General features: G+C 37.4%; 1 long non-coding RNA gene across 1 annotated transcript in view; it reads right to left on the bottom strand.

The window, feature by feature from the left end:
• The window catches only part of LOC122476107, a 31,833-nt gene that overhangs the window by 4,475 nt on the left and 10,055 nt on the right, over positions 1-17,303 (bottom strand). The window contains exon 2 of the long non-coding RNA XR_006295391.1: positions 12,227-12,357. This is a non-coding gene — a long non-coding RNA (uncharacterized LOC122476107). The remainder of the gene's footprint in view (positions 1-12,226; positions 12,358-17,303) is intronic.

Here is a 17,303-nt window from a genome sequence, read left to right as displayed (position 1 = left end):
AAGAGGGAGAGAGAGAATCTCAAGTAGGCTTCATGCTGGCAACACAGAGCCTGACATGGGGCTCAATCCCATGAACCGTGAGGTCATGACCTGAGCCGAAACCAAGAGTCAGATGCCTAACCAACTGAGCCACCCAGGAACCCCAATTTTATTATATTTAAAATTGAAGTTTAGCTGACATTCAATATTATGTTAGTTTCAGGTATATGACATAGTGATTTGACATTTATGTACATTACAAAATGATCACCACAATAAATCTAGTTACCATAGGTTACCATACAAAGTAATTACATTACATTATTGACTATATTCCCAATGCTGTATTTTATACATTTGTGAGGTATTTATATTATAACTGGAAGTTTATACCTCTTAATCCTCTTTACCTATTTCACCCATCCCTCCTACCACCCCCCCATCCTGGTAACTACCAATTTGTTTTCTGTATTTATGAGTCTGCTATTGTTTTGTTTTGCTTGTTAATTTTTTTTTTTTTTTTATTCCAGATGTAAGTAAAATCCTATGGTATTTGTCTTTCTCTGGCTTATTTCACTTGACATAATATCCTCTACATACATGTGTGTTGTCACAAATGACACGATTTTATTCTTCTTATTTGCCTGTCCATTTTCCCTATGGTATCTTTTGATAAAAAGAAATTTAAAATTTTGGTAAAGTCCAACTTGTCTTTTTATGTGCATGTGGTTAGTGTTTCTACAGTCTTGTTTAAAATATTCTTTGTCCAACTTCAAGTTTATGAAGATCTTCTCCTACATACTTTCTAGAGGCTTTTTGGTTCTTGTATTTATGATTAGGTTCATGGTCTAAGCTGAATTGCTTTTTGCATATTGAATAAGGTAGGGTTTTATTTTTTCATATTGGGATATCGATTTATTTCAACTCTATTTGTTAAAAATACATTACTTTGTTATGGACTTGTTTGCTGCCTTTCTCAAATACTGACGTTATATGTGCAGATCTCTTTATAGACTTTCTATTCTATTTCATTGATTTTTATTTGTTCATATCTTGACAATCCCAGACCATGTTGATTACTATAGTATTATAGTAACTCTTGACATCAGTTGGCAGAGTTCTCCAACTCTGTTCTCGTTTTGGTGATTCTAAATCCTTTGAATTTCCATATGAATTTTAAAATCAACTTGTCTATTTCTACAAACAGCATGCTGACATTTTGATTGTGTTGAATCTATAGACAACTTTAGAAAAGAATGGACATTTTAACAGTAGTCTTCTCTAATACATGAGCATGAATATGTTGTATTTATTTATGTCTTACTCAACTTCTCAACATTGCTTCCTAGTTTTCAGTGTAGATATTTTTTGAAATTGCATTGTAAATTATATGTATTATATTTTATTTTCCAGTTGTTTGTTACCAACATATTGAAACACAATTATTTTGTATATTGATAATATATATTGTATACATACTGCTAAAATATTATGACTGCTAAGTATAATGTTACCTATAGGTTTTTCATAGATGACTGAAGAAGTTCCCTTCTATTCTTATTGGTCTGAGAGATTTTTAAAAACCTTCAGTAGATACTAGAACTAATTTTTAATGCATATTTTGTGATATTAATATTATTTATATCCTTTATTCTGTTAACATCATAACCTATTATTGTTATTTATTAATATGTCACATTAACATCATGGCATACGTTAACAAAAATGACATACAACTGGCTGTTTCAACATGTTAAAGTAACTTTTACATTCCTAAGATGAACTCTATTTGGAGTTAAATTTTTACACACTGTTGGATTTAATTTGTTAATTTTCTTAAAGATTTTCCTTCTATGCTCAAGAGGGCTATGAAGCTGATTTTATGTCTTTGTATTATCATTGTAAGGTTTTGCTAGCAGAGTCTGCCTTGCGTGGAGAGCAGGGGCTCTCTTTCAGCTCCCACGCCCTCCTCACAGCCTTGGGCATCTCTCCCTTATGCTGGATGAAGCGTGCGAGGAAGGTTTGGCAGGGAGGTAAGGGCTTGCTCTGTGACCAGTGGTCCTTGGAACGTTAACCTGAGCAGGTAGCCTGTATGAAGCTATCAAACACTGTAGGAGTTTGACTGTCTCTGGTGGTTCCCTTTGACCATGCTACGTGGGATGAAAGCTATCAGGTTTCTTCTCTCCTGGGAGAGGCTCATCACTTTCTGGAATTTAGTTCATTCAGGTTTCTTTGCTTCCTCACCCTTTGAATGCTTTCTTTAAAAACTATGATGTTATAGTGTATCTATCTTGTTCTTATTATCTGGGTGGGAGTGATGATCTCACTGATGGTCTGCTTTCTGTCCAGGTTAATTCAGAATGCACCACCACTATCCCTGCTTCACGAATGACAAAACAAAGTTCCAAGTTCTCCCAGCTTGGAGTTGTTCAACTGGCATCTGGAATTTAGTTCTTTCCTGATCCTATTACTTATATTTTTAACAGATTATACAGACTCTATATACACCACTTTTCGTTTAGAGAACACAATTTCATTTTCTTTCTTTCTTTTTTATAAGTCATTTTTACCCTTTCCTGCAGAAGCGTAACTCCAATGCCAGGCAAGGCTTTTCTAAATTAGCTGTACTTGGATCTTTATTGATCTACAAAGAATTTGAAGGAGAATTTACAGAAGAGCCACTGCTTACTTTCTACTGGATACAAATGTGGAGAAGAGTCGGCATGTACTCTATTTGAGCCTCTTAGAATAAATTGAACTTTTGCTCCAAATTAAACATGGGCCTCTAACCTAGTAGTTTTGAATGGAAGAAAACCTCTTTCTATATATTCATTGCTAGGAAGTTGCAGTGTCCAGGACATCAGTTTTTCTATTCATATAATTGGAAATTTTTTGTTCAAATGTAATCAAAATAAAAAACAACTCTAACATATTTTACTATTTTTTCAAAAAAAATTTTTTTTCAACGTTTATTTATTTTTGGGGGGACAGAGAGAGACAGACCATGAATGGGGGAGGGGCAGAGAGAGAGGGAGACACAGAATCGGAAACAGGCTCCAGGCTCTGAGCCATCAGCCCAGAGCCCGACACGGGGCTCGAACTCACGGACCGCGAGATCGTGACCTGGCTGAAGTCGGACGCTTAACTGACTGCGCCACCCAGGCGCCCCCATATTTTACTATTTTTTAACCTAACCATATTTTTTACATGAACAAAAGAATTAACATAAAAAGACAATGTGTTGTTGTAAATAGAGGGAAGATTTATCTTTTTTGATTTGCTCAGTTGTCTTTAGGAGATAGGCAAGGGGAAGTTGTTTCCTTCTCATTAGAAAGACCCCCAAGCACTTTTGACCAGTCACTGGAAAGACTTCCTCTCTTCTTACTAGACAAGTCCCCAGTTGTCCTTTGTAGCTCCAGGAAACAGGCTGACACCTTTATCTTCTATGTGTGAAGTCTAAGGTAACTGTTTTGGTTTTCTGGGTTTCAGGGAAAAGTTGAGTCTAAAAAATGAGACTTTTTCTGAGAGTGCTAGGTTGGAGCTTCGAAAAATTTAGAGAATTCTAGGTGGTTGGAGGAACCCAAAGTTTAGTTAGATGAGAACGGCCTGAAGAGATTTTTTATTTTATTTTATATCATTTTAGAGAGAGACAGAGAGAGCATGAGCAGGGGAGAGGGGCAAAGAGAGAGGGGCAGAGGGAGAGTCTGATGTGCAGCTTGATTCCATGACCCTGGGATCAGGACCTGAGCGGAAATCAAGACGCCAAACAACTGACCCACCCAGCTGCCCTAAGAGATTTTTAACTTAAGGAGAATAAATGCTGGAAAAGTGTTCTACTTTATAATTTGTCTTATGACCAGCCTAGAATTGTGAATAGAGTAAGTATTCAATGTATTTTTATTAGCCATAATGTAGAACTTCCTTTGAGTAATGAGGTAAGATATAAAAAGAAAAATGGGGTGGCTGGGTGGCTCAGACATTAAGTGTCTGACTTAGGCTCATGATCTCATGGTTCATGGGTTTGAGCCCCACATGTGGTTCTCTGCTGTCAGCACAGAGCCAGGAGCCTGTTTCAGATCCTCTGTCTCCCTCTTTCTCTCTCTGCCCCTCTCCCCCACTTGTGCGCACTCTGTCTCTCTCTCTCAAATAAATAAACATTAAAAATAAATAAATAAATATAAAAACAATTTCTTGGGACACCTGGGTGGCTCAGACACTTAAGCTTCCAACTCTTGGTTTCAGCTCAGGTCATGATCTCCCGGTTCATGAGTTCGAGCCCTGCATCAGGTTCTGTACTGCCGGTGCACAGCCTGCTTGGGATTTTCTTTCTCTCTCTCTCTCTCTCTCTCTCTCTCTCTCTCTCTCTCTCTCTCTCCCCACCTTTCTCTGCCCCTCCCCTGATTGCACTTTCTCTCAAAATAAATAAATAAATCTTAAAAAATAAAATGAGAACAATTTCTCTATTTATTAATATAGCAGTTTTTCATTACATACCATATGTCAGAAATGTTCATCATGGACCTCAAAATGCATATTCTTAGTAAGTGAAAATCACACTTAAATATAAAGAAAACACAAATAAAATCATATAGACCACATGCTCTAGGAGGATAGAAGGGAAAAGTAAATAGCAATCTTTTCAGAGGATGAAATTGGAAAATAATTCAAAGTGAAAAGTTCATCGGATTTGAAACTATGTGCACTTTACACGGACATAAAAGACAGGGAACTTCCAAGATAAAGGGAATAGGACCACCTCACTGTGATGCTCAAGTAAAGGGACAGTTGGGGAAAGGTCTTCGCGTTCATTGAGAAATAAATGTAGTTCAATTAAGCAAAGTGTCATGGACCTGAGGCTAAAACGAGGTGAAGAAGCCTGGTTGTGAAAGGATTTCTAAGGTCTGAACCACGTTCTGTAGACAATGGGGGTTACTGAAAGAATGTAAGCCACTGCTAGAGAAACTGAGATTCCCTACGTATCAGAAAGTAGAAAAGAAGACACACAGAATATCTTGGTTAGGGTAAAAATGGTGGCTACCTTGGATCTCAGCCTGGTGTATTGGAGAGCAATGATGGGATAAGGTTTGAGTGACTCCCCCCTACCTATTATTTTATTAAAATACATTTGACTTATAACACTGTGTAAATTTAAGGTATACAGCATGTTGATTTGATACATGACGCATTGTGACATGATCACCATTGTAGTGATAGTACCTCTATCATGTCATGTAATTATCCTTTTGTTTTGTGGTAGAAATTGTTAAGATCTAGTCTCTTGCCAAGTTCACGATTAGAACACAATATTGCTGTGCATATTCACTATACTCTGCATTAGATCTCCTTTCTAAAACTGACACTACCAACACTGTGTTACTTTCATTTTCTCAATCTCTTCTTCTTCCTCTTCCTTCCTTGTCCCACCTCTCCCTTCTCCCTTCCTCCCTCTCCCTCTCTCCTTCTCATCTTTTTTATTAACGGTTTTTGTTTATTTTTCAGAGACAGTGTGAGTAGGGGAGGGGCAGAGAGAGAGGGAGACACAGAATTCAAAGCAGGTTCCAGGCTCTGAGCTGTCAGCACATAGCCTGATGCGGAGCTTGAATCCACAAACTGTGAGATCATGACCCGAGCCGAAGTCAGACGCTCAACCGACTGAGCCACCCCGGCGTCCCCTCACTCTCATCTTTCTATCAAGAGAAGGAACCTTTAAAGGAGGGCCCAGCTTTGTGGGTACCATACCTCAGGTACCATACCTTTCTTGGTATAGTCCTGCCTGATGAAATTGTGGTAGTTTTGATCATGCAAATTTGGATTCTTTCTTCAGTACAACTTCTACAAAGACAAAAGCTGCAGACGTGAATACAACAGAGTGTTTGGATGCAGACTATGGAGCCAGTAAAGAAAGGGCATACCAGCCCATCTCTGGCTGGCAGACACATTAGAGGCTTGGAACAGTTAATTCAACCTATTAGGATGGTAGTTTTGATTTACTAAAATGTAAAAAAAAAAAAAATTCACTGTGGTTAATTCCAGGTGACTTACAAGGGAAACAAAGGTATTGGGGTTATGTTCTAGCTGGAAAAAAGATAACTTCATTCTTTGACATTGAAAATAAACTAAAGAAAAGGAACACCTACTCAGACATTTCTACCACTGACTAGGAACATCCCCAGAACCTAAAGGGAAAATGAGCAAATATATCCACCTCCTTCACAGAAGTCATTCTTATTCATGACTCACCTTATTGTAGTCTAAGATCTCCTTCATGAAACTTTTCCTTTCTTTTAGAAACTCCCTAAGAATTTCTCAAATTTAAAAAAATATTAAAAAATTTTAATAAAATTCAAGACACACTTAACTGTTAAAAAAAAAACACATGTCTGTATGTCTAAAAAACATAAACAAAACACCGGCAAGGCTCTGAACATTTGTTGTCTGCTATAAATGAAGCATGAACTAGACCGGGATTTTACATCGCAAGCAGGCTGAGCCATAGTGTTATTTTCCTCTGGGTTTTGATTTGTTTTTATATCTTTGTACTCTTTTATTTTTTTTACTTGTTGCTTTTTTTGAAACTGATTTAAGTCATATATTCTGAGATGACATGGGCCCTTCCAGGCCCTTGGGCATGTCATAGTGGGAAAGGCATACTAGTATTAGACTCTCTGTTAGTGCTAGAGAACCCGATGCTTTGGTGACACACATGTGAAACTCTGATAGCAAATAGCTTCCTGAAACCAGTTGAGATTCTTGGAAAAATAAGCTTAGGAAACTGTTTATACCAAAATGTATATTTTAAAAACTGTCTACCCTGTGATATTCACATCTCCTTTTTTCTCTCTCCCCTTTCCTCTCCTTGGACTCAAAAGAACTCACAGTTATGTATCTCAAACATGTCAATTAGTGTGAACATTATTTGGCTTTGTTGGCAGAATATTTGACAAGACATCACGGCATATGGATTCTTCATTTAAATGTCAAATTCAATATATAAATTGGGAACAAAAATATAATGTAGGAAATTCTTACAAATTAATTAGTGTGATATAACTTAAAGTGGGCCATTACCCAATTGGTCCATTTTACTTTTTAATGCACATCACATTTTATAATATTTAATGTTCCATTTTTTATACAATAAGGTTTGAAAAGAGTAGAGTTACCAATAAGACTGGAGAATAGCAAGTTGATTTTAAAATGGGACAAAATTGTAAAATAAAGTGAAACAGGCATTGTAAAATACAATGAAGAACAGAACACTGGAGCAAAAGTCTCTATTCTGATGCAGAAAACACTAAGGGGTGAAGAAAATTAAATATGTATCTCCAGAATAACAGACCAAAAAAACCCTGGCAACAATATTTTGCAGTTGCATATGGTGAGTTTTCTTTCACAGGGTTCCAAAGATATTTCACATGGACCACTAAACTTAGTGCAGAGTTTTCAGTATCAGAAAAATGAAGATAAATTAGGAAGGGCTCATGAGCAGAAAGACAGATAAGGGCCTGTGGAGTTTACCCATTAGAAAACATAATTGAGTGAAAAATATGGTTTGACTCACCACTAATGTAAGATATAGCCTTTAAGAATGTGATAAATGTGAGTAACCCAGGCCTACGGAATTTAATGAGTATGTTTTAGACACACTGTAGGGTGAACAGTTTTTCCCATCTGAGGGACAGGGGCATTCTAACTAGACAGCTGTGTTGTTTCTGTGTATGCCTTTAGGCTTCTGTGAAGGTGAATAGAGACTTTAAGGTTAGATTCTTAGCCTGAAAGGAGAGACAGTCTGTTGAAGAATATAGGCCCCCAGTTGAAGGAGACTCCTGGAGATGCTCAGAGAGCAAGAGACTCCTTATATGAGATGCTCAGAGAGATGCTCACAGAGCAAGAGACTCCCTATATGAGCATATCCACACTGCATGTGGGGTAGCCAAAGGAATCTTTCCAAGAGCGCTGTTTTCCAAAGTAGGAATTAGGAAACCTGAGGTTATGTTGCAGTAACCAGAAAGCTGCAATAACTTGTGTCATCCTTTCTAGTATTTTCCTGCAAATCAGTTGACTCAGAAGCAAGGCCTTTGCCTTCTAGTCAAGTTATAATTGCCATGGAGACCATGATGAAGGCAGCAGAGACCTTCAAACCTGTAGTAAGGAGAGCAAAGGCCACTTGGGTCACAAAGAGCCGTGACAGACATGGTTAAATGGGAGTTCCAACCAATGTGGAGGAAATTAGAACCCAGAAGCACAGTGGGTGTGACATCAGAGGGGAATACATTGATTGTGAGACAGGGCATCTCAATGGTGTATAGTCCCCCAGCTATTCTAGATTCAGAGGAAATTTGGTAGCAAATTGTGTATCCATGGTACAAACTGCTTTTCCTCTAGAAGGTGTTGAGTAAGACCAGTGGTAGATAGTCTTATAATGGGTGGCACTAGAATTGCACTTTTGTATATTAGGGAGAATAATGCAAACATGTGAATAAATCAGCAGGTGAGAAATGACACCGTCTGACTTCAGTGGAGGCTGTGTACAAAATCTTGGCTTGGAGCCTCCTATGTCAAAACGCGCCTGAACCAAGCCCTTGTCCTCAAGGAGACAATTTCTCCCAATCTATGGGTTATAAGTGGATAATGACAAAGTCTCCATTACCAGCTATAGGCAATCTAGTTAGGAGAAAGTGGTTGCAGAAACCTGTGCTGGTCGGGAATGGGGTGCCTTCAAGTACATTAGGATTATAGTTATGTTTCATATGTATGGATATATTTTTAAATGTTTAATCTCATTTCATTTACTCAAACTCAGTAGTCATGTTCTTGTGTAAGAAAGTAAACAGCAATATTGATTGCTTTTATATGTTCTCACTTATAATTCCACTTCTAGATGTGTGCATGAGTATGTTTGCATATGTGATATAAATAGTGGTCTTTTATACATCTTACTACAGAAAGTTATCACAGCTTTTATGTTCGCTGATAGCTCTAAATTATAGTGTTTGTAAACGTGAGTCTGTCATTATTGTGTTGTAAGTAGTGATAATTTTTATAAGGCTGAATAATATAACTAAAACATATCTTTTATATAAAAAATAACACCAATATTTATGCAGTGTTTTACCATTTTACATGCACTGATGTTTGCCTATGCACAACTAGGCAGCCTGAAGATGCAGAAATCCTGCTGGGATCTAGTCTCTACTACCTAAGTATGCACTATGACTTTTCTGCACAAACCAACAAAGAGAAAATATTCTTTTCTTGTAAGTGAAGAGGCTGTTGGACACTCATAGTTAGGAGAAGTTTTTGGAAACTAGTAGCAGGAGAATATAGTGGGAATAAGTGATTTGGGGCATTCTTTTGGAAACCAAAGATAAAGAGGGGGGTGGAAGCATGCAGGTGATACACTCTAAACAACTTTTCCCAAAAGCAGAATGAATATATGAAAAGGAATGAAGAGCTAAAGCTCCTCACAGATGTGCCATTCAGCTGATGGAAGTAAAGGATTTTGTTGACTGGTTTGAGGCTTAAAGAATACTTACTGGTTCTTGTACTTTCTGTGGAGGATTTCTCTGGAAAGCATCTTGAAATCTAAAAACTTTTTATGAGAAAAATAAGGGAAAATCTCAAGGTTTCCACAATGTGGCTTCAGAGATACTGGCTTATAAATAGTATTTCAGATGGAGTATTTATGAGGTTGAAAATAGATTGTTATTATGTTATCCTAATGTATAATGGGAAAAATTGAAAACATTGTAAACTAATATATTTAAAGACAATTCAGCTATTTTAGCTGACCCTAGCAAGGCAATTGCAAGGATAGTTTTAGAGACACCATACTTCTTGCTACACGTTACTTAGGAAGGGTGGTGAGTTATAAGGGAAGATTCATCTTTGGCTGGAAAGAGATTCACTCTTGGCAATGAACCAGCATCTTCGATCAAAGAAAACTAGATCATGCCAAGGAAAAAGAATTGTGTTCCCTAAAGGGCACTGCAACTTTTTCTTCATTGTTTTATTTATTTTACCAACAAAGAAAGATAAATGAAATATGCTAACATTAGTCAATCTGGGGTGATGGAAACATGGTCATTTATTATGTTATTTTCCTCTACTTTTCTATATTTTCAAATTTTTAAACATAAAAATATGTGGTTGATTAAAACAGAATTGTGTTATAAAGAATCTTTTATCTTACATCTTTCCTTAAGGTGCATGGGTGAATGTAAAAAAAAATGACAATGAGCAAGTAACAAAAAAAGTCATAGATAAGGACTTAGTGTAACATTTTTAATAATGTTTTCTGCCACTTGAAATGATAGCTACACATTTGCAGTTTCCATTTTTCCTATCTGACCCTTTATACATATCTTAGCACTTCATAATGAAATTGAGGTGAAGCCAGTGAGCACTCACGGACCATGTCCTGCGTGCTGGGCCATGTGTGACCACTGGGGGTGGGACAGGTGGGAGGCAGCTAGCCTTGTGGGTACAGGTGGGGTGCTGGAACCAGACTGCCTGCCTTTGAAACCTGGCTGGGCTCCCAACCAGCTGTGAGTGTTGTGAAAGTTACTTTGTGTTTTGTTTCTCAATTTCTCATCTGTGCAATGTGGAAGGAAAAATGGTAGCTCCCTCTTGAATTGTGAAGCTGAAACTGTTGAGAAGAGTTAATCGTTAAGAGTTAATTTAATTGTAAATGTATTATGACTCATTTAGTACTAAGGAAAAGGCCTGGCTCATAAGAAGCATTCAGTAAATGTCCATCTTATTATCATTATGAAACAGAGACTCCTGTTCTCAGAGACATGCATCTAACATTTCTTATGTTTCACAATCCTGTTTATATAGAAATTCTTTTACATAGAAAACAAATGTACATTCTTTAAATAAACTATAAAATCCCAGGGGAATCCCTCCTAAATCAGCTCCTTGGAGAGACTGAGAGAGCATAGAGGTCAAAAGTGAAAATGGCGGGGGTGTGGAGAGCTCTAGACCATAAAGGAAAGACATTAAAGAACATTAGGAAACACGCTAATTTGATACATGTCATAATGCATTAGCATCATGGACTAGGAAGAGGACGAAGCTCAGGTAATGAATACTAATTAAACATTTACAAGAGTTTTATACTCCTTAGAACAAGCATCCACAAGAAAGAACAGGCCACGCTTCTCTTCCATGTTGTTTGGAAGAAAGGAAAAAATAATGGAGAAGAGAGGAAAGAAATCAAACATCTGAGTTGGTTTTGATTTAAGGGGGCAAAATGAGAAAAAAACAAACAGCATTTAAACAGAATCAGCAGCCACCTCCCTTCCCAGGTCATAGAACGTGCACATGGCAGCATTGCCTTTCCTTTTGGATGCGATCTACCTTGGTATAAATTACTGAATGAATAAATCACATTTTTTTTACCTTAAAGAGACAATCTAGTCTTGAAATATATCCTGGTCCTTCCATTCATCAGGCTTCTAATGTCCTTCTGTGGACGGCAGAGTCCTCTGCGGGAAAGGTTGGCAACAGAGCAGGAGCGAGAGGTGGGTGTGGGGTGTGTGTGCCGTATACGTGATGACCCTGTAAAGCACATCTCAGCATCTCAGCTCTCAAGAGGGATGCAGCCACAACTGACCAACATTCAGACTAGATATTCCTGGAATTAGGATTTTCATTTAAAATCTTAGGATTTTAAAGCTTTACTAAAAAAAAAAATTGAATGCCACTTTGCCTGATTCTTTTTTTCTTTTATAACTGTCTCTGTGTAACATGACTCAATGCATGTGGTTTTCCAGTTCTGACTCAGGACATCACAAAGAACGTCCATTTGTATCAGTTGTAGACAAACTAGATGCCTTATTGTTTCCTAAATATGCCCAATCCTGTCTTCTATCTGATGCTTTCCCCCTATTAGCAAAGTTATCCCACATTCCTTCCCTGACAGTCTAGATTCCAGCTTGCACAAACGCCATGATCACCTGAAACTTGATGCAATTACTTTCAGATGGAAGCAGCTTTTCTAACTCTAAACCTGCATAGCATTTTTTCTATGTCTCTTATGATGTCTATAAATTTCTATTTTGCGCTGTATTTGCATACAGGCTTTAAGGTCATATTATAACCATTCTCATATGCGCGAAATAATGCTTACATGCTGCATGCAGCACAGATCAGTAACCACTGTTTTCATCTGGCATATTTTTTTCCATTCTTCTCTGAGAAAATACGGAAAAAAACTAAGATCTAAAGTGGTTGTACCAACCTAGCTATGCACCAGCAGAGAAAGAAGATGCAGCTTCCACCGTTCCTTGAACGCACCGAGTACATTGTCATTGTTATTGAATTCCTGCCGATGTGATAGGAAAAGCACAGTTCCTTGAGATTCTGAATTTCCTAAAAAAAAATAAATGTCCTCATTTATTCAGGTTTTGGCTATATCCAGGCAAGAAGCTGAGAGGAGTATTTTTAAAGGTCATATGGTAATCACAGTAATGTCAAATATGTATGTACCCAAGTGTTATCCTAAGCACTTTATAGATTTTAACTCATTCAATCTTTATGAAAATGCTTTGATGTGTATATGATGTGATCCTGATGTTACAGAATAAGAAACTGAGATATCAAAATTTTAGATAACTTGTTCACAATCTTAGAGCTACTAAGAGGTCTAGACAGGATTAAAATCCTCTTTTTTTATGTTTATTTATTTTGAGAGAGACAGAGAGAACATGAGCAGCAGAGGGGCAGAGAGAGAGAGGGAGACAGAGAATCCCAAGCAGCTGTCAGCACAGAGCCTGCCGTGGGGCTCAATCTCACGAGCAGTGAGATCATGACCTGAGCTGAAATCAAGAGTCGGTCACTTTAACTGACTGAGCCACCCAGGTGCCCTGAAACCTTCTTTATTTTTTTTTATTTATTTTTTTTTTTTGTTTTGTTTTTTTTTTGGGACAGAGAGAGACAGAGCATGAACGGGGGAGGGGCAGAGAGAGAGGGAGACACAGAATCGGAAACAGGCTCCAGGCTCCGAGCCATCAGCCCAGAGCCTGACGCGGGGCTCGAACTCACGGACCGTGAGATCGTGACCTGGCTGATGTCGGACGCTTAACCAACTGCGGCACCCAGGCGCCCCTGAAACCTTCTTTATATATCAGTACAGAACAGCACCTCTCAACACCCTCCCACAATCTATGCTGTTTTGTGGATACTTTTCAAGCAATGACTTCCTGTCACATTTAGTGCACAGGTAGGACTTTAAAAAGCCCAAAACGTCAGTGGCAGTTCCTCTCCAGCTTTCTAGAAGAGTTATTTATTTAAAATTTCCTTTGAAGCATTTATCATACAGACATCTATTATTTAGTCGATTAATAAAATAATGTTTGAAAATAATTTGGGTTTGGAATTTCGAAGGTTTTAGCCTTCTTTGGAACCATAATTAGTGTGGTATTTCACACTAGTTTTGTTCACCCGTCACAGAATTAAGCCCAAACATCTTCTAAGGATAGTTATAAGGATGAATTCACTCGTAGTGAATATTATATGCATACTATGGATGAAGTAGTAGACAGCTCAACAACGTTTCAAAGCCAAGATGGCAGGGGTTTTATAGGATCATATTGGAAAATTCCTTTGTTTGTATATGCCTAAACTTGGAGACTTTCTGGTTTTGCTTACTGCTTCTTGGGATAAAAATTATACTGCTATTCTTAACAGATTTGGAAACACATTTTGTTGAATTATTAAATGCATTCAGTAAAAACAAAGGGAATACTGGTAAGATCGGAAGATCTCAGGAGGCTTTCTTCTAATTCTTTCACCCCATCCCTCCCAACATGAAAGGAACAAAAGAAGCATGGTAAGCTGACTCAGAAGAGCTATTCACAAGCCACCATCTGTCTCTGTAATAGTACAACATTCCATATTTTACCTACTAACTTCTCTGATAAATCATCTTTTCCCTTATAGCATCTCAAGTGTGTCATCTTTTATGACATGTGGGTCAGTCATACTCTTCCTTTGTATTCAAGTACCTCATCTTTTATAACCATAAGCTCCAGGAGTATACTCTTCTCTCTACCCCGTCAGGACATCTTTTCCTGTCTATGTGTCTAGTAGGTGACAGTCTTTTCCTTTAATGTGTTTAGGGAGGGACATCTCTTTTCAGCATGCATTCCATTTGTGACATTTCTACGTCCTTGGGGCATCTATACTTAATTTTTATTTTCAGGACTCAGTACTTTTATTGTGAATGTTGTTTTTAACTTCTGGTTGTCAAAACAAGTTTGCTTGTAATTTTACTGTTATAAGTATCATCAATGAACTTTCATTTCACTTTTACATGCTGAATTTTGTGTTGAGACAGTAGATGCAAATTTAGTTTTGTAGTTTGGGTGGGGGGCTGATGGAAATTGGTGGGGGAAATGGGGTATTTCCTTTTCACATTGGGTAGAGATTTTATGTTCCTACCCATGCCAAAGAATTTCCCTACATTACCTTTCAACTCTGCCTCAATATCATTTTCTGGAAAACTACTGTTTAAGTAATCTCATGAGAGAAGAAAAAAGAAGTTGTGTGTGTGTGTGTGTGTGTGTGTGTGTGTGTGTGTGTGTGTATGTGAGTTTAGTCAGTGAAGACTGGAAGAGAAGGGTGAAAAATTTATTTATGCCTAATATGTGATAAACATGTTAGTAGGTGCTGTCATTTATTAATTCTCATTTAATTGGTCTTTAGTATGTTGTAATAGATAAAATCACAGATTCTGAAGCTGAAGTGCTTGGATTAGTGTCCCAGTTTTACCACTGACCAGCTATATAACCTTGAGGACTTCTCTTAACTTTTCTGTGATCTGATTTCCTTATCTGTAAAATGTGACTATTATCATTTGCAGAAAGTGTGGACTGTAGAGTTTAAACAAGTTAAAATTGAATAGTGACTTTTCAATTTTGGTCCACTCATGCCTGGCATTTATTTTAGAATCGTAAGTTATTATTACTCCTTTAAATGGGTATGAAATAATAATTCCATCTATTTTTGAAAATGAAATAAATAGTACAGTGGGAGAGGAGGGAGAGTCTTAAGGAATTTGTCTACTATTAAGTACTCAAAGGTGACAGTGATGGAATCACCACCAAAGTCTGTGTTTTAGTTAAGGTATAGGTTTGGCTGCTGTCTATATTATAGAGACCTATAATAATAACGTGCTAAAAGACGACAGACATTTTAGATCTTATATAAAAGTCTAATCTTGTATGAGGAACCAGCAAGATTTCAAGGACCCACAATTCTTCTATTTTCTTGTTCTACCATTCTTAAGGTGTCCTTGCAAGCCCTGTCCAAGATGGAAATGGTAAAAAGGGAGGGCATGCCTCTTCCTTTAAGACAGTAGTTTTCAAGATCAGGGTTGACATTAGAATCAATGAGGGGAGGGTTTAACACCTGAGATTTTCACTCAGTTGATCTAAGGTCAAGACACTGTTTTTTTTGTTTGATCGTTTGTTTTTAAACAAATGCTTTACTTGCTTCTTCAGCCCGTTGGCAGGGATTCCTGCTCTAGGGTTATGGAGATAACCAAACACACACACCTGGCACTGGACAGATGAGATTGGCAGCAGTTTAGAAGTTATGTATACTCATAGCCTGAGTGAGATGGATACTACATGGCACATGGGGCCACTTAGGAACAAGAGTGAACAACCAGGAAAGGTAGGGAGCAGGCTCTGTAGTATCAAGAGGACAGTGTATCTCCTGTCCCAGTGAGAGGATGTCATTGTCTTGTTTGAATAATTTTGTGGCTCAGGAGGGTACTGAAACCCACTATTTAGGGATGAGCGGGAACTGTGCCTGCTCAAGAAAGAGTATTGTTTAGCTAGGGCACTTTCTCCATAGGGGCAGAATGGGAAGGGGGAGCATGCAGTTAGACCATTTTAGGCCCTCCCAGTTTCCAGATGTCAAAATAACACATAACGTTGAGCCTTGGTTTTAGACCTTACACCATGACAGTCCATGATGGGTTTTCCAGGTTGGCAGTCCACGGAAGTACTTATTTATTAAGTTACTTGATTTTTTCTCTTTAGTATGTAACGTTTTATCCTCTTGTGCTTTATTTTCAGTGCTACTGTACCCAGAAGCCATACTTCTTTCTTCTTTTTCCTTTTCTGCATGATTAAATGCTACTTTCCTTCCTACTTTCCCCTGTGAAATCTTTCCAGGCTACTCCAGGAATTGTGCTTTAAATCCTTCTATCTATGCTTCTTTTGAATTATTTGATAATTACCATCACAGGAAATTGTGTTATTTCTTACGATGTTTTATTTACACAAGTTATTTAATTCCTTTGTAGTATTCCATTTTTCATGTTTATTTTGACTACTTAATTTGATCAGAAATATCTAAAAGATATACAAAGTATCTTGTGCTTAGTTTTGTCTCTATGGCACTTTGCATTGGCGTTTCATAGAGTAGGTGAGTATATGCATTTGATATACATATGCAAATACATATCCACAAATACTCACACCCATAACAAATACAGTTAACTGGTATATTTAATGTACACAACTTTTGGGATGTAATTAAAATTCAGTATTATTTTGGTCTCTTACTCTCCAGTGAAATTGTATTCAGCCATCCATTTTTTCCCTTGCCACTAAATAAAAACCGTAGTAGACTTCAGAGCTTTAATGACCAATACTAAATAACAGAAAATCTTAAAATTATTTTTATTCACAGAACATTCTCAAATTTGAAACAAAACAAAACAAAACAAAACTAGAGGGGCACCTGGGTGGCTTAATTGGTTAAGCTTCTAACTCCAGCTCAAGTCATGATCATGCACTGAGTACACAAAGCCTGCTTTGGATTCTGTCTCTCTCTGTCTCTTTCTGCCCCTCTCCCGCTCGCATTCTCTATCTCTCAAAATAAGTAAATAATAAAAAACAATTAAAAAAAAAAACACTAGAGTTTTCTATCCAGTGAATTAACCATCTTCAATTTCCATTTAAGTATGACAGATCTTCCTTGTGGCCCAGTCAGTATTTGCAATAAGCTGGTTACCAACCTGGGGAAAGATGAAGAGCTGATTGGCTTCCTCTTTCTTTTTCTCTGGCTACCAAACCTTTGTCCACCATCATTGTCTCTCATTTCCTATCTCTACTAAAGAAACCAATTTTGAGAACTCTTGCATTTGGGTTAAGAGTCTATAGGTCTCTTTCTATACATGTTAGTTGTTTCCTATTTTACTTTACTAAATTTCATGGTAAATTTCCATTTATAATTTTTTTATTACTTAATTTACTTATGTCTTCATTTCCCCAAGATATTCTTAGAACTCTGTTTTGAAAGTT

This window comes from Prionailurus bengalensis, chromosome E4, assembly GCF_016509475.1.
Source record: "Prionailurus bengalensis isolate Pbe53 chromosome E4, Fcat_Pben_1.1_paternal_pri, whole genome shotgun sequence".
Classification (NCBI taxonomy): domain Eukaryota; kingdom Metazoa; phylum Chordata; class Mammalia; order Carnivora; family Felidae; genus Prionailurus; species Prionailurus bengalensis.
This window is presented reverse-complemented; position numbering and strand designations above follow the sequence as displayed.